Here is a 22,197-nt window from a genome sequence, read left to right as displayed (position 1 = left end):
CTGCCACATATCACTCATTTGAATTAATTCTCAGGAAGGTTTTTAAAACATTTTATTCCTGTAATGAAGGGTTTTATGATGTGTTTCAATATGACAGTTAAAATCCACTAGGTGTCTGAAATCTCACTTATTTAAGTTGTCATATCTTGAAAGCCCTGTATCAGGGAGTTCTCTTTCACATCTCAGAGCATATAATTGTCAATAACACTTTCTTCTTTATGTGTATACTTTTTGTTCCACAATGAAAATGTAAATTGCTGGTATAGAAACTGATTAGTATCAAGGTTGAAAATAACATTTATTTTTCTAAAACCCTATGAAGTTAATAGGCAACATATGATTATAGACCCCACCACACACACACACACACACACACACACACACTGATATATACAACAAAATCCTAGATTAAATTAATATTCTTGAGGAGGGAAAATCAAAGGCTCAAAATTAGGAAATGCAAGTTTTAAGGTTCCCCATGTAATTTTCATTTGTCCCCCTTAAATTACATGATCACATACTATTTGTTCTATGGGACTCCTGCCTCATTTAGTACATATACTTTGTGAGGACTTTATGTATAGGAATGAATTGATCCTCTCTTGCTCGCTCTCTCTCCCTCTCCCTCCCTCTTGTTATGGGGGCGAATAAACACTATATTAGCAATGTCAGAATTTTGGAAAGCCCAAGTAGCCCATTTTGTGGCACCTGTAAGGGAGACAGGTAATTAATTATTAGACCCAGCTGAAGAGAACCAGGCTGAGTGTTTCATATAAAGCAGTGGTTCTCAACTAGGCATGTAATCAACTCATCTAGAAATTTACTTATTTTTTAAAAAGCAGATTACAGGAAAAGCAATAGCAAATCAGTACAAACTGAAATTTTCTAGAGTCATGGATTTGCTCATACTGATCTATAAACTGAACTGTCAATACAGTTTTTATATTTGAATTGATTTATAATTATATGATAAACATGAGATAGGAAGCACTTTTTCAGTAACTGTGCTTTGTCTTTTTATGTCTATTTTGTAAACAGGTGAGGTGAAACTTAGGGGTATACAAGAGAAAGCAATACAACAGTGTGGAATGGTTGAGAGGTATAGCTACTGGTAATAAAAGGACTGAGGGACCACTAAGGAGACTTGAAAGGAGGGGAAAAAAGTTGAATTAGGATTCATCTAGCCTGGGGGGTGAAGGGGTTTCAGGAAGAAAAGTGTCTAGGTGGCTGTGAACTATTTTGATAATGAGGAAGCTCATCAGCAACAAAGTGTCAAGAAGTCCCAGAAAGGAGTGGGACTTCTGAGTGTGCATGCTGTAGGTTGTGGTCCTAGGAAAAGTGCTAGTGGACAGGTGGAGGTAAGAAGTATTAAGGGTTTGCATGGAGCATGTCAGCTATTAAAACACAGACCCTGGGGGCTTGAGTATGGCCTGATGTAGATCATAATACTTCATGTCTGTGACTCTCTACATCTCTCTGGAAAAGGTAAGATTATGAATAGGCTGGTTAGAAATGGGAGTTGAAAAGAGCTTGATTGTCCCACAGCAAACCATCTGTTGGGGAGGCCTGAGGACGAGTTGCTCCAATGCTCCATCCATCTGTAAGAAGACTCAATCTGGTGAGTTTGCTATGTTACCTTTTCCTTGCTGGGCACATGCTATTCTGCCAAAGATATAGTTCCTGGTTATAGTACTTCCTCACAGAGACTCTTCAGAGATGGAGATCCTTCCTTAAATGGATAATGATTGTATTAAAATATTATCAATGTACGTTATTGAAAGTGTACAAGTGAAGGCCAAATGCACCCCCCTCCTCCCACCCAAAAAAAAGCTGTGCAGGTTTATTCAGATCTACCAAGTCTTGCCTTACACCACTGGGCTGTGAGAAATCTCACAAATAGCCTTGCTTGCATTTATTTATTTTCCTTTTGATCCCACATGGCTTCAGCTGAGTCAGAAACTCTAAGAACAATTATTCTTGTGGTACGACACTTGAGAACCACTCCTTCTGACCCTGGCAACAACCACACTGTTTTAAAGCTGTCACAAAATAGCCCAAACCTCTGACTTAAGTATGGGGGAGGTTGTTGTTTTTTATTTTTATTGGGCTTAGTGAGCCCTATAAATTGGTAATGGAATCTTGGGTTTCATTTCATTCTAGCCACTTTGTCCATCTATATTGCCATCAATGTCTTTAAGTAAAAGGACATAGCTTCAGCAGAGATTAAATAACTGAAATGATCAGTCTTTTACAAACACTAAATGTCAGAATAATTATTGTTAAAGTTTGGAAGCTGTGGGAGGTAATTTACAGGTGGGAGGGAAGAAGCCTTTCTAAAACTTGAACAGCTGTATTCAAACTACTTAGTTACTCATAAACATGAGCTTTTTTTTTTTAACACATACAGTGGAAACTCCTTACTCTTGTGTTTGAAGAAAATAATGGAATTTATTTATTGATTGCCCTAGAGTAGATCATGATGCTTGTTCTGTTTGTGTGGATTTTGTGTGGATTTTTTTGTCAAGTCATAGTCACTATCTCCAAGAGATTGTAATCAACACTAAATTAATCATTGGGTCTACTTCCTCAATATTGTTTATGCACTGTTTAAATTGAAAATATGCAATTCTATGAAGCACTAAAATATTGGGCACTGCTGGGGGTTTTAGTCTATTTGAAAAATGTATGGAGTCACTACTGAATTTTCCAAGATTCTGAAACATGTTTGTGTGTGTTTCTCTTTATAGCCTGATCTAAACAAAAAAAGCCGAACCCCTCTTTTCAGAAAGGTGGGAGCATGCCTTTTGAGTGAGAGTCTATAGGTTTCAGAGTGCTAGCAATCTTGGGAAAGAGTTACTTTTTCAGTTTAAATTGCATTTAATTGCTAAATTGGTCAATTTCTAAACATTTTGATACTAATTACATAATTACTTTGAAGTACAAAAAAATACTTGCAGTATTTCAGCCAGCTCTATAGAAGAATAAAAAATACCACTACTTGATCTAAAACTTGATGTAATTAGAAATGTAGAACGATGAATTGAGTGAGTACTGTGAATGCCTTGAAAGACGGCAGCTGTATTTTAAAATACAGCTACTGAGCTGATAGGATACACATTTTGAATACTCTTCTCCAGGCCCATCCACGGGGGTGAGGAAGAGGAAATTGTTCTGGCAATTCAAAGGTGCCCTGGCTGCTTATGCCTAGGTTATCTCCTGGCTCAAGTGGTCCAGACTGACTCGACACAAGTATAAATGGTTAAGTGGAAGGAGCTAAATGTGACTTAGTCTCTGCTATACTCTCCCGTTCTTAAGGTGTTGCTGGCTGACCAAAACCCTGGAATGAAATATTCTATCATGAATGATGCTCAGTGTTATACCATCTGACAACTACTGAATTGGGCATGGGACTGTTGGTTTTGACCACAAACCTTTTTCCCGGGCTTACTCCTGGGTTATGAGAGGCGACAGTGTAGTAGCTGTTGCAGCAGCTACTTTATGCACACACAGGATCACCCTATGCATTGGGAATCCTTTTCTGCGAGTGCTAGCTTTAAAAATGGCTTTGTATCAAATGGAACATGAGCAAGCTGCCTTAAAGGCTAGATTTAACCCATGTGGCTTTAAAGAAATAGGGGTTTTTTACACAGACCAGCAAAGGAGAACTCATGGTATTTTTTACTTAATTTGGTCAAGTGCAGAGGTTAACATGAACGCTACTCTGGAGGGAGATTAACTGCCATGGGCTCTTTCTAAGCAGTGCAACAGAAGGAGCTGCAGGTTCCTGTATAGGTAAAAGAGGGTCCAATTAAATAAAAATAGCCAGCCCAATGGCCGTCTCCTTAGTTCTGAGACTCCCACTGGAACAGCTCCCAGCAGCTTGTTAACTGAACCAAAAGGTGTACACCAGAAGTTTTCTCAGGCTACCCCAAGCCCGTTATCAGGTTGTCCATACCGTAATTCAATACAGAATTGGGCCTGTATGTGCATCAGGCCCATTGTTTGCTGTTGCTTTAACACCCCTCTACAAGATATTAATCCGTAAGGCTAAATTCTCTAGGGTGATGTAATTATGCACAGCTTAAATGGAGTTTTGTCTGTTAGACCAGCAAAAAACTTAGCCCTATTCTTTTGATGCCTTGATCCTGTATCTGAGCAATAATGGGATATCACTGCAAAGTGATTTATTTCAAAGTTCCATAATTTATTCTAGCACTTTCTTTTTTCCCCTTCCTCCACATTCCCACCCCTGCCCAATGGAATTCTAGTGTGGATATCTATTGTGAGTCTCCATTAACATGTGTAATTTCTAGCCTAAGATTTCATGCCATAGGGCAGGTGGCTTTTGTGAAGGGACATGGGTCTCAGTTTGTGACACAACCTTCTCATGTAACTTAATTCTCTCCATGTGGGGAGGCAAAACAGTTATGTATCTGGGTAGGTATATTGCTACCTCTGCTCCCACAAAGGCCTGTTACAGTCAAGAGGGGACCTGCAGAGCACAGCACTAGGAACAGACTCCTACCATGGTCCCAGAGGAAGACCATCATGGCCAAGGAAAAAATCCCATGTAGAACTTTTTCCTTTTTGATGGAGAAGGCAAAGTGGATAGTCTGAGGTTGTGTCTCTTTCCAGTTGGTTGAGAAGAGTAAGAAAACACTTGAAGTTGGGGCAGTGGCAAGCTTATGACTGGAGGAGGAAATTGCACTGAATTTCATGTTAACAAACCAGATCCCATAGAGTTGTTCTTATTGGACTTGTGACCATCTCCGGTGTATTGGCGATGTCTAAGAAGGGAATCCAGGGAAAGAGCTGCAAAGCCACTACTGGCCACAAAGGTCTCCTGAAAAGCAGTTGACCTTGTTTGTGACTAGCTCCTTCAGTGATTTTTTTTTTTCCTCTTTCAGAAGAGTTCAAGTCCTGTTCAGGCACCCAAATGCATGCTTGTGTTTCAAAAGAAAATTTGACCATACTTAACATTGTTACTTGGTGAAGAAGAGATTTGAACACCTGGCCTTCATTCAAATGCTTAAATGGGAGCAAAGCTGTCTTGACAATCAGGCCCCAATTTTGGATTCTGAACAAACACTTGACAATCTAGGTCTACCTTTAGTCATATCGGTTAAAGATGTAACCATTTTTATTTTTCCTATTCTAGCTGTTCCTCTCTGTTCCAGAACAGCCTTTAGTCAGTATTTAAAAGTGCACATCTTTCCTCTATCGTTCCCACTTGTAAATGCCTCGTCCTCTTTCCATTTGGAGTAATTAGCACTTATGTATACATTTTTTTTCTCCCTTTCTTACCTGCCCTCATCCTGTCCTTATTTTAATCTCTAACCCATAGGGAAAACCTCAGTTTCTCCTAGCATGCTTAATCCTTTTGCTAGGGCTGGCTTCTTTGCTTAAATAATTGACTTCAGACCTAAATCCTGAATATATTCAGAATCTACAAGTTTCCCATTGTGTAGGAAGTCAGTGTTTTCATAAAAATGATGGATTGGAATTACACAATGGTTTGCTGCTGGTACCATTCAATTTGGAATTATTGAATTGCTTTAAAGAAAGCACTACTGCGGTAAGCTTTGACATACAAAAAAGGCTTTTTCAAGCTCTCAGACATCTACAAGAGAAATCATACAGCAACTTTAAAACACTAATACATAGCTCACAAAAGGGAACAAAAGTATAAAAATGCCCTCTACTTTGCAATCAATACAGTGAATACTTGGACTTCATAAGATGTTTTCATTTTATAGAACGTCACCTTACCATACTCTAGTAACATTCTTTGAAGTTCTGCTTATTATGACAAGTGACCTATAAATACAGACACCTATTGACAAACATTCTATTTGCCAACAACAGATCAAGATTGAGGCTCAAGAATAGTGAGACAGTGTTAGGTCAAAGACTTGAACAGAAGACTGAATAGCTTAGTGAAGACAATGCAACATGAGGCCATTCATAACTATGGAAATGTTAACTTAACCTTGGAAATCCTTTATGGACAATGAAAGGACTCTTATGGACAAATATTGGTGTTAAGAAACTAGTCTATTCCTCATAGAATCATAGGACTAGGAGGGATATGAAGAGAGCAACTAGTCCAGTCCCACGCACTCATGGTAGGATTAAGAACCATTTAGATGATCCTTGACAGGTGTTTGTGTAACTTGCTCTTAATCTTCAATGGTGGAAATTTCACAACCTATCAAGCATTGTTAAAAGTACAAAACCCACCTGGAGAAGTAAAATAATGGATTAATAAAGTCAGGCAGATACCTAGAAGTCGCCTACTACAGGACATACCCAGCAGCAGACACCATTAGCCTTTACCTACAGTCCCCAGGTAAAACCTCTCCTACACATCATCCAGGATCTACACCCTATCATAGATGATGATCCCTCACTCTCTCAGACCTTGGCAGGCAGGCTAGTCCTCACTTAATGACTGCTCCCAATCTGAGAAATATTCACCACCAACTCTACATCCTACACCTAGAAACCTATCCTGCAACAAACCCCATTGCCAGCTCTGTCCACACATCTATCTTAGGGTATGTCTACACTTTATTTTAAACATCCCAGGCTTCATTTGCATGTTCCTGAGCGGGTGCCATTTTTAAATCCCCTTAGTTCGAACTGACTGCACGTGGCAGTCAGAAGTTAATCCGAACTACGTCTTTAGTTTGGATTAACTGACTGCCAGGTGTAGCCATTGGCAGTCAGTTTGAACTAGGGATTTAAAAATGGCACCCGCCTGGGAACATGCAAATGAATCCCAGGATATTTAAATCCTGGACTTCATTTGCAAGTTTGAATGCCTAAATTAGCCACTCTAGTTCGAACTAGGGGGCTAGTGTAGACATACTCCTAGTGATGCCATCCCAGGATCTAATCAATCTGTTATACAGATTGTACCTCCAAAATCCAGGAGTCTCTGGTCCAGGCCAGCCTGGTGGGGGTGAGGAGGGCAAAGAAGGGTTGTCTGCTAGGGAAGCCAGCCAGCAGCGGGTGATGGGATTGGGGACCAGTGGCAGGAGACCTCCTCTGGTCCAGCAAATTCTCTTGTTCAGGAACTGGCCCAGCCAAAGGGTTTGCGGGGCCCATGGCAGGACACTGGGAGCGAGGCCCCATGCCCGGCTAGTGAGTACTCAGCAGCATGGGGACCTAAAAGCATGGGGCCCAAGGCGTTTGCCCTGCTTGCTTTGCCCTAGGGCCAGGCCTGGTCCCTGATGATGCTGGACCAGAGAGGTCCAGCCTGTACCATAAAAGGCTTATTCACATGCACATTTATTAATGTAATATATGGAATCATGTGCCAACAATGTCTGCTGCAATCTATATTGGACAACCCATATTTTTCTCTCCACACAAAATAAATGGATGCAAATCAGACATTAAGAATGGCAACATAAAGACAGTGGGGGAGCACTTTAACCTCCCTGGACATACGGTTTTGGACTTGTAGTCAGTGGGTTTTTTTGTGTATGTTTTTTCCCTGAATGTCAGCTTGCAACAAACCACTGAGATGGAATTCATATGAAAACGTGACACCATGAATTGAGGTCTAAATAGACATATGGAGTGGTTCTTGCATTACAGTAGGTAATTTCCCATTCAAGTACAAATATAATCACTTGCTCACCACATTGGAGATGAGCCCCAGCCATTCTGATTTAATTGTTGCTATTGTGATAGTGTGATCTCTGTATCCTTTTTTCTCTTCATCTGGGCTACGTCTAGACTGGCATGATTTTCCACAAATGCTTTTAACGGGAAAGTTTTCCGTTAAAAGCATTTGCGGAAAAGAGCGTCTAGATTGACACGGACGCTTTTTGCAGAAAAGCGTCCATGCCAATCTAGACGTGCTTTTGTGCAAAAAAGCCCCATCGCCATTTTCGCAATCGGGGCTTTTTTGAGCAAAACAAATCTGAGCTGTCTACACTGGCCCTTTTGCGCAAAAGCTTTGGAGGATAGGACTTTTGCCCAAATGGGAGCAGCATAGTATTTCTGCAAGAAGCACTGATTTCTTACATGAGATCGTCAGTGTTCTTGCGGAAATTCAAGTGGCCAGTGTAGACAGCTGGCAAGCTTTTCCAGAAAAACTTGCCAGTCTAGACACAGCCAGGAGGAAGTGAGTTTTAACCCACAAAATCTTATGCCCTAATATGATATGTTTATTAAAGTGCCATCAGACTCCTTGTTTGCTGAAACAGACCAACACAGTTACCTCTCTGAAACATGTCCCTTTTGTATTAGTTCAACTGATTGTTCCTTCCTAGTACATTGAATTTGTCGTTGTTCAGTTTCATCCTATTTTGTTAATTTTGAATTGTAATCCTATCCTCCAAAGCACTTTGAAGCCTTCCCATCTTGGTAGCTTGGTACTGCACACAAGCTTTGTATGAGGACACTTTATGCCATTATTTAAAAATCACTGAAGATTTTGAACAGAACCGCACCTAGAACTGATCAGAGGGGAATCCCACTTGTTATGCCCTTCCAGCATGATACTGAACCGTTGATAACTACTCTATGAAAGTAGTTTTCAAATCAGTTTTGCACTCACCTTATAGTTACTCCATCTCTGTTGCATTTCCCTAGTTTTTGTGTGTTTGGTCATGCAACATTGTATCAAAAGCTTTACTAACATAAATATGTGCAACAGCTACTGCTTCTGCATTATCCACGAGGGTTGTTATCCTCTCAAACCAACCTGATAGCATTTTTGACACGCTTTGTTCTTCTCAAATCCATGTTGAAATTTAACTTGTTCTTTCCTTATTTTTAACCTCTGATCCTACTTTATTTTAACTAGCATTCACAGTTAGACATTGTTAGCAAAGTCACACTTGGGGTGTGTCTAGACTACATGCCTCCTTCGACGGAGGCATGTAGATTAGCCAGATCGGAAGAGGGAAATGAAGCCGCGATTAAAATAATCGCGGCTTCATTTAAATTTAAATGGCTGCCCCGATCTGCCGATCAGCTGTTTGTCGGCAGATCGGGGGAGTCTGGACGCGATGCCCCGACAAAGAAGCCTTTCTTCATCGACACAGGTAAGCCTCGTGAAACCAGGCTTACCTGTGTCGATGAAGAAAGGCTTCTTTGTCGGGGCATCGCGTCCAGACTCCCCCGATCTGCCGACAAACAGCTGATCGGCAGATCGGGGCAGCCATTTAAATTTAAATGAAGCCGCGATTATTTTAATCGCGGCTTCATTTCCCTCTTCCGATCTGGCTAATCTACATGCCTCCGTCGAAGGAGGCATGTAGTCTAGACACACCCTAACAGAATAGATAGGGCCTGATGTGGAATGGTGGTATAATGCCTTTGTTTCAGAAGAGGGTTCGCCCTGGAATCTGCCGTATCTAATCACCGGCAGATTTTACAGCTTCAAATAAACACAGACTCACTTTCAAATTTAACAAATATATTGTATAACACAACAGGTGAAAGATTACAATCAATAACAATAAATCAATACTGAACAATTCCAGCCCCTCTCCCTCTGTTATAATATAATGGTGATCTTTGCTAACAGTAGAATACTGTACTCAGTCAGCGGTCTGATGGAACAGGTGCTCAGGACCTTCTACCCTGTGGCTATGGACAGCTGTAGGGGAGGAACTCTGAGGAGTCCTTAGGCGTATAAGCCTCAACAATGTTAGAGCTGGTGAGTTGGCAAGGTAAATGAACAGTTCTGTCTTTGCTTAATCTTTGCCTTCACAATGGATTACAAAGCTGCTCAGTATTCATGAAGCTGTTCTGGTACTGCTGAGGGCCTTTGCCAATGACATGTGACACAGGTAGCTATGGACTCCCTGTGTTGGACAATTGCCACAACAGTGGGTCCAAACACCCTGGTGGTGGCTGTGGGATGAGGCCTGGTCTGTAACTTGAGATGGTCCCGGCCTTCACCATGGCTCCCAGGTACAGCAAGCGATCTCTTCCACAGTGTAATGAAGAACTGCCAACCCAATCCTCTCAGGAATCAGTGTATTTATGAGTTCAAAGGCAGGAAAACAGCTAGAGTCCTGTGTGCAGAAAAGTAGAATGTGTACAAAGTCTACATGCCTTGTACAGATTTCTGTGCTGTGTGCAAAGCTGTTTTGGTGGCAAAATCTGTCACTCATGATGGGTTCCATTCTGAATTCCCTTTCAAAACCCTGACTCCATTTTTTTTACCAACTATGTCTTAACAACATCTAATTGCCACCAACCTTCTTCGAGAAATCAGAATAAAAGAATAAATGTTTCTATTCATCTTCATGTGTGCAAAAGCCTTCCTCTATGATCTTAGACAAGTTACTTTCAATCTAAATATCTGAGCACTTGAACACCAAAATTCACAGCACTGTGGTTGTGCACATGGCACCAATTATGTGCACACGGCACGGAAATCTGCACAAGGCATGTAGACTTTTCACACATTCTACTTTTCTACACACAGGACTCTAGCTGTTTTCCCACCTTTTGAACTCATAAATACAAGGTAGTGTTGGGTATCCATCCAGGTACCTAACTCCCATTCAAATCACTTAGCTGTCAAGTGAAGCAAATATTTTTCTATACGAAGATAGCATTGCTAGTGCTTATGAAGCTTAGAACAGCAATAGCAGCTTGCTATTAAGTAATGTTTAAATAATAATGCCATGGAAGGACATTCAGGGAACAATCACATTTTAGAATGAAAAGACAGGCAATAGAAGATGAAATCAGATCCCACACTTTCTGTGCCACATGGTAATTCACATTAGTAGCATGAAGGTTCAGATTTCCAGTATTTCTTGCTTCAAGAAATATAAAACCTGTGTGCAGTAGGTAGCAAACTTAATACTACAGGTTGAGCCTCCCTTGCCCAGCACCCTTGGGACCTAACAGGTGCCAAACCAGAGAATTCGCGAAACTATGGGATGTCCATATTACCTAGCCACATTACCAACACTTCCATTGCTTGCTGGGCTCTTAGACGCTTATGAGTAAATTAGAGTTAAGTAACAGCATAAAACTCTGAGAACCAGGGCTGGTGGCTGTACACAAACTTTGAGATGGCAGGAAACTTAACCATTTATCATGGGTGTGGCCATCTGACTAACTAAAATCATGGCAGACCATGGATGTTGCCAGACCAGAGTGGTTCAACTTGCATGAAAAATGCAAGTTAATAGGAACTGATGGATATGCTGGACACCTTTAAATACTGGGCTATTCATTAAAATTCTTTCAGATTGAAGAGGCGTACTCCAGGCTTTTGAAAACTTTAGTCACTGTGAATGCTGGAATTGTATGTCAGGCTTCTGACTATTAGGCTTTAAATGATAAAACACTCCCAGTTTAAAAAAAAAATCATTGCATAAGAACTTATCTACACAGCACTATTGTGGACTATCAGGATGTGATTCCTAAAGCACATTAATATGTTGAGCATTAATTAATTCATGAAGACCTTGCTAGTATATACTAAATGTTTGTCAGCATACTTAATTGTAGTAATATCACATTAAAATACATTGGGAAACATTACCATTGTGACTCCTTACAATATGCTTTTTTATAAGGAGTTGTATCTAGTATACAGAACTCTCTGAACTTCATTTTCAAGGTTTATTTGATTTAGATGTCAATACCTCCCTCCCCCAAACACCCATACTGTGCTATTTCTTAAATGAATAGTTTTCACTTTTTTTCTTTCTTTGTGGCCCTCCAAAAACTTCAGGTGGTGGTGCAGACTCCCTTAGAAGTCTTAGTCTGCAAAAACCACTATGTCTCTTCGATCATGCTTCCTTGTCATGTAACTTTATGAAAGGAGCAATTCAGTAAAATCTGTACACGGAAGGAAACTCATTACTATATATCATTACTGACAACACCACAGCATTAGAATTCTTTTTAAAGAACTGAAATAAAGGGCAATTGCCTGTGTAATTGCCCCCTAAACAATAGTAAACTGTAGCAGGGTTTAGCTCTTCTCTGTAAGCCGCAAGTCTACAAATGCCTAAAGAAATAGGGTCAAAATAACGGACTTCCATACCATTTTTGAGATTTTTCCTAAGGTATGTTCCCACTAGTGAAGAATTTTCACCTAAAACTTTATGAATACCAAATACTGATTCTGAATATTATCTAAGGAAAAGATCCTCTGAAGTTTTGTTTTCAGGACCACATTCTATGCCGTGTATTTAGCCTGAGGTGAAATATAAAAATTCATTAATACTCCAGTTATTTTGTGGTAGCCGTAGTCAAAAAAGGCCAAGTGAGATGACCCAGGCACTAAATAGGCTAGGTAACCTGACATCAATCCTGGGCAAAATAGTGAAAATGCTGTTATGGGACCAGTTAATAGGAGCTAACATACTAAAGAGTAGCCATCAAACTAGTGGATGCTTTCCAGTTGGAATCGTAGCTGTATCTTTAGTTTTTTGTAAGATGTCTGACCTAGTACCACATCACACTTCTTTCCCCACAAATCAAAGAACCTCTAAACATCATTAGAGAGCACATCGTAAATAGGCAGGGTTGCCAACTTGCACAAAACTGAGCATCCTTACCCTGCATCTTCTCCTTGGTGCTATGCCTCCCACTCATCCTGTTGTTAGGATTGAAAGTTTTATGCTTTTTTATATTTGTATTTTTAGGTTTAATGATGTAGCAATGTAAGGTAACATGACATTTAAACTAAGCCTTTTTGAAGGAAGGTTTAGTGACTTTAGTAAGGAAGGAAATAGTTTTGGTATTGTCTGTTAATGAGACTAGAGGGATGTTGAAGGCTGTAGTTTTAATTGTTTGACTTACAATGCCTCTTGCTTTGCCCAATATGAGATACTAAAGTTATGCTTTTCTTAGAAAGGCCTTGTAAAAGATTATTTGTGTGGAAGTGGTATGTGTGCTTCGAGATAAAGGTGCAAAGGTTATTGCTCAGGACCAGATGGCCAAAGAAGGAGGACTGAGCGTGGGTGAAAACAGACTGTTTGGCGTCAGAAGAATCATCAGTCCCCACCAGTGCGTACCCGTTGCCACGGAGTGATCAGGTTGGCAGATTGACCACTTTAAAGTGAAGCAAGAACCCTTAAAAGCTGATTGATTACAGGATGAGCTTTGGAAATGTTTTGGGAATGATTGACATCAACAAGATAACACGCTGGTCGCAGACTGATGCAGCGGAATCCATATATTTCAACAAAGAAAAGGATTCTAAAAGCAGGGTGCCTTGCTATGGAACTTTGGGTTCGTCTTGTCACCGACTCCAGATGAGCATCGGATCACAACCAACGAAAGGCCCCGCTCTCCCTTTGTGATCAATCTAACTGGCCACTAGATTGATACAGATTCTGATACAGATTCTGGACTGGTCTAACATTGTCTGACGGGACTGTGTGTGTGATTGAAAAGCATATGCAACTGTTTTATTCTCAATAAATGCCCGTAATGCTTTTCGCCCTATAAAAGATCTTGTGTGCTTTGTTTAAGCATAACACTATTGCTTGCTAGCCTTACCCTTACTTGCTTATTTTTCCCAGGTTGGAGTAAGGGGAGGTTGATTGGTCCAGCTGCGGGTGCAGTTTCTGGGATGGGGCTGAGAATGAGGGCTATGCTGTACATGAGTGTTGCTGGGCTGGAGCAGAATGTTGGGGCATGAGAGGGATCAGGGAGCAGGCTCTGGGCAGTGTTTACCTCAAACAGCTTCTACATGTGATGTGTCCCGCCTCCAGTCCCTAGGCAGAGATGTGCCCAAGCAGTTCTGCATGTTGCCCTGTCCACAAACTGTCTCCATCGCTCCTATCATCGCCTGTTTCTGGCCAATGACAAAGCAGAACTAATACTTTGGACAGGGGAAGCATGCAGAGCCCCCTTGCTTCCCCTGTGCATAGGAGTTGGAAGGGGGACATGCCATTGTTTCCCAGAGCCAAGGCAGGAAGGGAGACTGCATCAGCCCGGTTGTGCCACCAAACAGACTTCTAAAGGTTTAATCTGTAGTGCTGAGTGGAGGTGCCAGGATCCCTTTTTGACCAGGCCTGCTGGTTAAAACTAAGACTCCTGGCCATCACATAAACTTCCTAACTGAGGGCTACTTTGAGATCTGTCAGTGGGGAATCCCAGTGGAAGAGGGGTGGAATGATGATCTCTACCCACTCCAACATTCTTTGTCTTCAGTATCTCCATTCTACACATAAAGGAGATTAGATATGTCCCTTTGTCACCTGATACCTTCACCTCAATACTGAATTCCTGACAGACTACAGTATAACATTTTGGATTATTAATTATTATTGGATATGCTAGTGGTGGTTTGGCATATGTTCCCTATAAATAAACAGATAAAGGCAATTAAATATTATTGCACACATGAGGCAAAGTGATGCTTGTATGCCTATATTTTGTGTAGAATGTAAAAGACTCTAAATAGTGTGATGTGAATGAGGCAGTTACATGGCTTGTTAGCTTAAAAAAATTACATTTAGTCATCTTTTTTCCCCCTTAAAATAAACCATCAAACTTCCCAAATAAGGATGAGGGACTATCACTCAGACCTAATACCTGACTAAATAATTTGCACAGTTATTATCATAGTTCTCTTTTTCCTCGGTCTTGCATAAATAACTGAAGTAAACGTGATAGGTTTGGAAGAACCATCTGTCATGTGTGGTATCACATCCCCAGCTCAGACAGAAAAGTGGTCTTGTGATAAACAAGTAGGCAGTTTAGGAACATAAAGTGCTTAAACCTCTGAAGGAAAAACAGCTTCCCTTCCCCCTTCTCTACTCTTCTTCTCCCTCCCTCTGCCAACCATCCTGTCTGGTGTAATATAATCACTTCCAGCATTTAGGGGATTTTTGGACAGAATTATCACCAACTAGAATAAATAAAATAGGCAATGACAGAAAAAGCTCACAGCTCTGATATTAATAGTCAGTAGAAGAACTTTCATAATAGCGTCAAGGTTTTCCTTGGTAAAGTGAACGTTGCACTCAGAATCTGGTTTATACATGAAACACTGAATGCAGCTTTCATAGACAGCGTAATTTTTTTTGACACTTTTGGAAGTGTTCTGCAGAACTGACAGTCCCATTTTAAGTCCATTTTGCTGATGGTAATTTTCATAAAGGATACTTCGGGTAATTAAAGTGATTCAAATATACTATATATGAACTTAATGGAAGGTAAGTATTGTCCCCATTTCACACCTTGACATTTGGGATAAACACAACCCCAATTTTATTTTATTTTATTTTTTTTCTCATAGGAGCTAGGATTTCACTCCCAGGACTTGTGACTACCAGTTCAGTACAGATCCATGCTTCCCCTTCCTCAAGCTATCTATGAAACTTTTTGTTTGACTTTACTTTCATACTAACCTTTTAATATTAAATATCTGAGCTTTTTATGCTCACAGCTGTAATGCTTACAAACTTGCCCTAGCTAATTAACCTTACACTTGTAGTCAGGTGCACCAACAAGGGGAGGGAGTAAAAGAGGCAATTGCCTAGGGCAATTGTAAAAGGCCTGGGGCTTCTGATTGTAGCATGCCACATAGCACTCTCATGGCAAAGTCCTGTCCCACATTATCCAGCCAACTCTAAGAGTTGGCAGGTGTTGTTTCTTTGTTAGGACCATATCCTGCAAGTTGCCCTATATAGAATTCTTTCTTGTAGTAATGTCAATGGTAAATTCACTACCACACTGATTAGGGCATGTGTGTTACATGGACCTTTCTAAGCTAATGACTCTGCATTTTCCAACCACAGGTTTTCTTGTTCCTGAAGATTCTTAGTATGTGGAGTGGTTTTGGGCAAATCCTCAGTTGTAGTGTGGCCTCTTTGTCAAATGTGAACACTGCTAACGCTGGTATAGATCTCCATGGGAGATTGAACCCGTTATTGCCCCTTCTTTGGTGACCGCGTCAGGAAAATGACAGAGAGGAGGAAGAAATTATGGCTTGGATTTTCCCTGATCCCTGGAACAACCTTTGACATCATTGGTAGATAGTGCTATTTGGACTGTATTCACTGGCTGCTCTAATTTGGGCTGGGCCAGTTAAGTGTTGTGGATTCAGGTTAAGGCAAAAATTGCTTGGTCGCCTTGGCATCCATTCATGAGTTGCACTGGGTACTTCATGGCCATGTTCAAAGACTAAAGCCTACATCTTTTCATAGCTGCAGGAAATGGTACAAAATCTGTATGTACACTTAAGAACACCTAATATTTGTTCCTTAAAAGAATGTCTTTTGTTTTAAAAGACATGTGCCACCTCTACGTCATAACCTTGATTTGGCAAACTAATGTGTTTCTTCAAGCAACAAGTCAAATTAACACAGGAAGAAAAGTCTTGTTAAATAAAATAATCCACACTCACTTCTTTCCAGTTGACTTATATTGCACTCAGCACAAGATCTGTATAAAACCATGATTTAGTCACTTTATGCTTTCATTTAGTGTCTTGTTCCACAAAATCTTCCCCACACGGTGACCATTTGAATCCATTTCAAGAAGGCATAACCCAACATTGGATTTACTCACGACCCTCACAGTTTCAACGCATTAGCCAGCAGAATGAGTCACAGTGGTGACCATTTCATATTATGAAATAAAAATTTTAAACTAGCCTAGAGTCCTAAGACAATCTATATAGAAAACAATGTTCTCTGAAATGCTACTGCTTTTTAAAATTTTGCCTACCTAGTTTTCTTTGGTTTTATATATCTTTTAATGGCATTTCCCACAGTGGGATCTACTTTTGTTCTTTAGTCAAAGGTAAATAGCACATGAGTAGAATATTTTTTCATTGTATAAAATGTGCTTGTCATATGCTCTGAATGTATGTACATGGACTAATATATAAAATTGACCTTATTTGTCTTCTAAAAGAACTCACCAGTCTTTCATTTGCTGCTTCAGCCAACCTTGCAGGAAGAAGCCTGACTAACACAAGCTTTCCCCATGTCCTGATGGTCCATAAAAGAGGACTTTGTCAGACTAATGTGAGGTATGAGGCTGGATTCAGTGGCTCTCAAGGGCAAGAGCCTTGTTTCTGGATATCAAAACCGCAATCAAGGAATTGATTAGTGGGGCAAACACACAGACTAACTTCTTCAAGGCCAGAAACAATTTCTGTCCTAATCATGAGGATTTGGAACTCGAGTTATACTTTGATGTGTAGAATGCTTACCACATCTCTAGTTCCATTCCCTCCTAATGATGATGCTTTTTAAAACATTGCCACTAAAGAAATGGCTCTCTCAATGTACATAATATTTTCCAACTCCTCTCTTCTCCCCCATCAGCTATGTTATCAGTGGTATAGCATATGGAGTATTTCATCAGGAATTAAAAAATTGGGTTTCAATTCAGGAAAAGAGAATTTCATGGATCTCTATTCAAATTTAAATGTATATGTAAACTGATACTAGTTCAGACCATAAACTAAAAACACTATTCAGGCAAGTGCAGCCTACTGCTAAAGAAACAAATGAACATTTTTCTATGATTTATCTTAACTAGTAGCATTGGAAAATTTTGTACACAAAAATGGTCTGACCTAGTGTGGCCAAAGATCTGCCTAGCTCAATATTCTGTCTTCTGATGGTGACCAATGCCAGTGGCCCCAGAGGAAGTGAACAGAACACGTAATCAAATGATACATTCCAGGCCCTTGCAAATAAAGTTGGGAATGCCCTCCAGTATACATGACACTACACTTACAAACATTCAATTTCATCTACCACTTTGTTACCAAGTTTGAGATCATTTTGTAGCTCTTAGCAGTGTGCTTGTGCACTTAACTATTTTGAGCAGTTTGGTATCTGCAAATTTTGCCATCTCTCAAATCATTTTTTCCAGATCATTTATAAATGGTTTTGACTAGGCCTGGTCCCAGTACGGACCCCTGCGGGACACCACTAGTTACTTCTCTCCAATTTGAAAACTGAGAGGACCTTCCTTCTTATCCCTGGATAGCTTACTTTGCGTAAAAGCCTTTGAGGGACCTAGTCAAAGGATTTCTGAAAATCTAAGTATACTATCCAGTGGGGCTGTCAGACTCTCTGGGCCCCTGGATAAAGTTTGGAGGTGGGCCCTTGCTCTGTGGAAGGGGCAGAGTCTTGAACCCAAAGGACAGGGCTGGTATTAGTCTCCCCCAAGCTGTTCAGAAAATGCACTCTCACCCAGGCAACCCTCAATGCTGTCTAGAGTGCACTATACAGGATTCCGGCAGTGATTTAAAGTGAATGGGGTTCAAGCAGTGTCTGCTGATGAAGCAATAGTGACAACTGGGAGCTCTGGACCGTTTTGAATCGGTGGGCCTGAAGCAGTTGCCCTCTTGGCTTATCTTCCCCCTTCCAAAGGCCTGGCACCAGATTCACTGGATTCCCTTTGCCTATGTACTTCTGGACAAAGAGTTCTAGAAGGGTGGTGAGGCATGATTTCCATTTACAAACCCAGTGTTTTACCAGTCTCCAACACATTGTGTTCTTTACTGTGATTTCAACTGGTTTGTCTAGTACTGAAGTAAGACTTTCTGACCTGTAATTGCCAGGGCCACCTCTAGAGCCCTTTTTAAGAGTAGGTCTCACATAGCCATTCTCTAGTCTTTTGGTGCAGAAGCTGATTTAAAGGAGAGGTTACATAGAACAATTTAGCAATTCTGCAATTTCACATTTGAGTTGTTTTAGAACTATTGAATGTATACCATCTGGTTCTAGTGACTTATTACTGTTTAATTTAGTAATTTGCTCCAAAACCTTCTCTAATGACACCCCAATCTGGGACAGGTCCTCAGATTTGTCCCCTAAAGAGAGAGGCTCACGTTTGGGAGTCTCTCTCATATCCTCAGCCAGAAAGGCTGATGTAAATAATTCATGTTGTTTCACCACAATCCCCTTCTCATCCTTGAGTGGTCCTCTACCACCTACAAAATCTCTATCAGGCATTCTTAAAACTGTAATACTCAAGTGGGGCAGTGAAGAAACAGATTGACACCAGCCAGACGAGTACCCAGGAGTCTGTTTCTTCAAGGCAGGCCCAGCAAGGAAGATAACAGAACACCACCAATCATCACCTACAACCTCTATTTTAAGCTATTCCATTGTAAAACCCTGTTAGACACTAAGGCTATGTCTACATTGGCTCCCCTTTTCTGGAAAAGGGATGCTAATGAGATCAGTTGGAATTGCAAATGCCGCGGGAGATTTAAATATCCCCCGCGGCATTTGCATGAACATGGCTGCCGCTTTTTTCCGGCTCGGGGTTTTGCCGGAGAAAAGCGCCAGTCTAGACGGGATCTTGCGGAAAATAAGCCCTTTTCCATAAGATCCCTTATTCCTACTTTCAAGTAAAGCGTCAAAACAGAAGACAAGGACAAGTAGAGTAATGGAGCCTCACAGCAGGTCAAAGGAAAAATTGAGGCAGAAATGAAAACTGCCTATGTAGCAAGAAAAGGAATGTGCCTAGTATGTAGTCAAAGGGGACACTCAAACACTAAGTAAACTTTCCGGAAGACAAGATCAAAAGCATGGTCAGTTCTCAGTATGTTCTCAAACAATGGTCAGATGAATCCAGTAACCTCTCATTTTCTGATATCAAACATTATAAACTCATCGAGAACTAACAATGAAAAGACATCTTTCCAATCAGTCAAAAGAATTGTCATTTTGAAAATTTTACCAAGTGCAATTTCAGGTCAAGTTCCTGAACTAAATGCTTGCTAGAATGTGCGTGTGCTATATTATTTTCATTTCACTGAATATATTGTATAAATTAACTCGGATCTGTTCACTTTCAGCCATTTGAAGGAACTTAGCTTGGAACTGCAAGGTATAAATCATAGTAGGATAATCATTAAGAAAACCAGCAAACGTTATGATCCAAGGTCTAGTAATTTCCATCTTAAAGGAATTCAGAGTTACACTGAAAGCCAAAGACATTTATGAACTGTGTACATCAAGATCCAAAGGAATAAAATACAGTTTATAATCTAGACTCTTCAAGGCACACATCCAAGGAACAGAAGCTTAGAATAAAAAGCATAGTGAAAATTATTCAAATAATTCTCATAAGATGTGTCAGCACTTTAAAATCTAGTGTGATAGCTAATGGAATATACATGGATTCAGTTGTTGAAAATGACTACACTTCTTCCACTGAGCCATGGAAGAGATGACAGTAGGACATGCACAAGCCAAACGAGGCCTGCATTATGAGGTCACTATTAGCTTTTCTGCTGCAAGCTGATGTAAAAGTTAAAGTTTTTTTTTTTTATATAGAGAGAAACATTTGACCGTTACAAAGTAAAATAAACATAAAATCATCCTTTGTTCCCCTCTTATTATTTTGAACTGCAATCATCAGCACTTGTATATTTATGGCTATAAAGGAAGTGTTTTTTGTTTTGGTCATCTAGGGAAATGGCAGAGGCATTAACAATACCTGTTGGATATTTGTATGTTAGCAGGAAAATTAATCCAGTCACATCACCATCATCACTTCAGTGCTATGTAAGGATTAAAGATGGTTATAGGCATTTTTGGGGGGGGGAGGGGAAGGAGAAATCTGCTTTCTATGGAATTGCTGATAACGGGTGTGACATTCATGACTTCCATAGTACCAGGAAGTTAGGTGTTTGGTTTTTTTTTAAACTGTAATCTCACGACTACTACAGCAGTCAGTGAAAGGCAATGGACCTAGGACAATTCATACTTATCCCTAAACTAAAGCAGGTATTTAACATGCTGCTTTTACAGTCATGTGCAAAATCTTCACCCAAGTTAAAACAATAGCTGTGACACCGCAGAATCATTTTCTCCAACCTCTAGGGCATTACACCTCATATAAATCCTCTAGGAAACTATTCAAATAGTTCTTTGGTCAGTTTGGGCCTCCAGCATTCTTCTACTGGAACAGGATAGAATCCTATATGAGAGCATAAAAGTTTGATTTGTTTGTTTCCATTCTCTATTTTTTTTCTTTATCTACTCAACACTTTGCTCAATCCCATGTTAAACAATGTGTTGGGTCATTATGAAAACACTCATTTTTAAAGAAAATCATTGCCTTTAATCTTTTTTTAAGCATTTTCATTCTCCCCCAAACATTCCAGCAATTCTACTTTTTTTCTGTGTTTGAAAAAAAGGTTTTACTTTGTAAATGTTGTGGCCCCCAGCCAAGGCTAGCGTACTCTCTTCCAAAATCTGGTTGTGGTCCTGCAGGGTAGATATAACTTTTCAGAATGCTGTGGCCATCCCTGCAGCATCATATCCCTTGTATCTAGATCATGAGGAAGGCTCTCCATGGACTTCAGGCCATGGGGCAAAGGATGTGGTTTAAGGGAAAAGAGGGGCTATATGCATTGATCTTCACTCTGGAGATTGATAAGCAGCTATAAAGCTACAGGCTACATGTACTTCAGTATATCTGAACTGGGGAACCTCCTCTGGAAGACAGGGGGTGGACCCTGGGGTAGCCTAGGGTAGTACCCTTAGGGGTACTCAAGAAATCTGGGGGAATGTCAACACAACTGAACTTTGGGAACATTTCTCTCAAAAATAGAAATCCTACATTAAGATCTTTAGCTCCTATCTAGCAAAAACTTACAAACACCTGTTTGCTGGATCATTGACTTCAATTGGTAACTCTTCTGTGCAGGAATATGTTATTTAGAATAATAGCAACATGGGTTTTGGGAACAGACAGGCAAACTACAGCGTAAATGAAACTTTTTTTTGTTATCCTGTACAGATTTTTTTTTTAAGACTTCAATGTAAAACATTCCCCAGAAAGACTTGAGTGGCTTTTTTTAACCATAGGTACCCTTTTCCTTGTAGCATTGTGTTGTAGAAGTATGTCGGCTCTGGTTTATGATGGGACTTTTTTGGGGGGAGGGCGGATTGGAAAGGCAAGAGGGTTCCCCATATATGGATCTTCTCCCCCACCCCCAATCCTGGTGGAGTGGGGGCAATCAGCTGCTTCTGCAGAACAACAGCTCTTGGGAGCAGTTGAGTATAAACATACTGTCGTTAGTCCCTGTTGAAAATCCACTCAGAAGTTAGGAATGCAGATATCATGGTATTGAAGGCTATATAAGAACATACCCAGACAATGGGAGCTCAAGGTGATTAGTACCTCCTGGAGCTCATCACATCTGCGGGATTGCTAGTCGTTTAGTAATGTACTAGACAAAACACATTATACAGAACCATTCTG

The 22,197-nt window shown here is 40.4% G+C and overlaps 1 long non-coding RNA gene across 2 annotated transcripts in view; it reads left to right on the top strand.

Moving 5' to 3' along the window:
• The first annotated feature begins 843 nt into the window (after positions 1-843).
• Positions 844-22,197, top strand: part of LOC142830321 (uncharacterized) — a 108,386-nt gene continuing 87,032 nt past the window's right edge. Inside the window, exons 1-2 of one of the 2 annotated variants that reach the window (XR_012905491.1) lie at positions 844-1,358; positions 1,546-1,618. This is a non-coding gene — a long non-coding RNA (uncharacterized LOC142830321). The other variant, XR_012905490.1, reaches the window with a different exon arrangement.

This window comes from Pelodiscus sinensis, chromosome 7 (assembly GCF_049634645.1).
Source record: "Pelodiscus sinensis isolate JC-2024 chromosome 7, ASM4963464v1, whole genome shotgun sequence".
Taxonomy (NCBI): Eukaryota; Metazoa; Chordata; order Testudines; family Trionychidae; genus Pelodiscus; species Pelodiscus sinensis.
The sequence above is the reverse complement of the archived record's forward strand: the minus strand, read 5'-3'. Positions and strand labels throughout refer to the sequence as shown.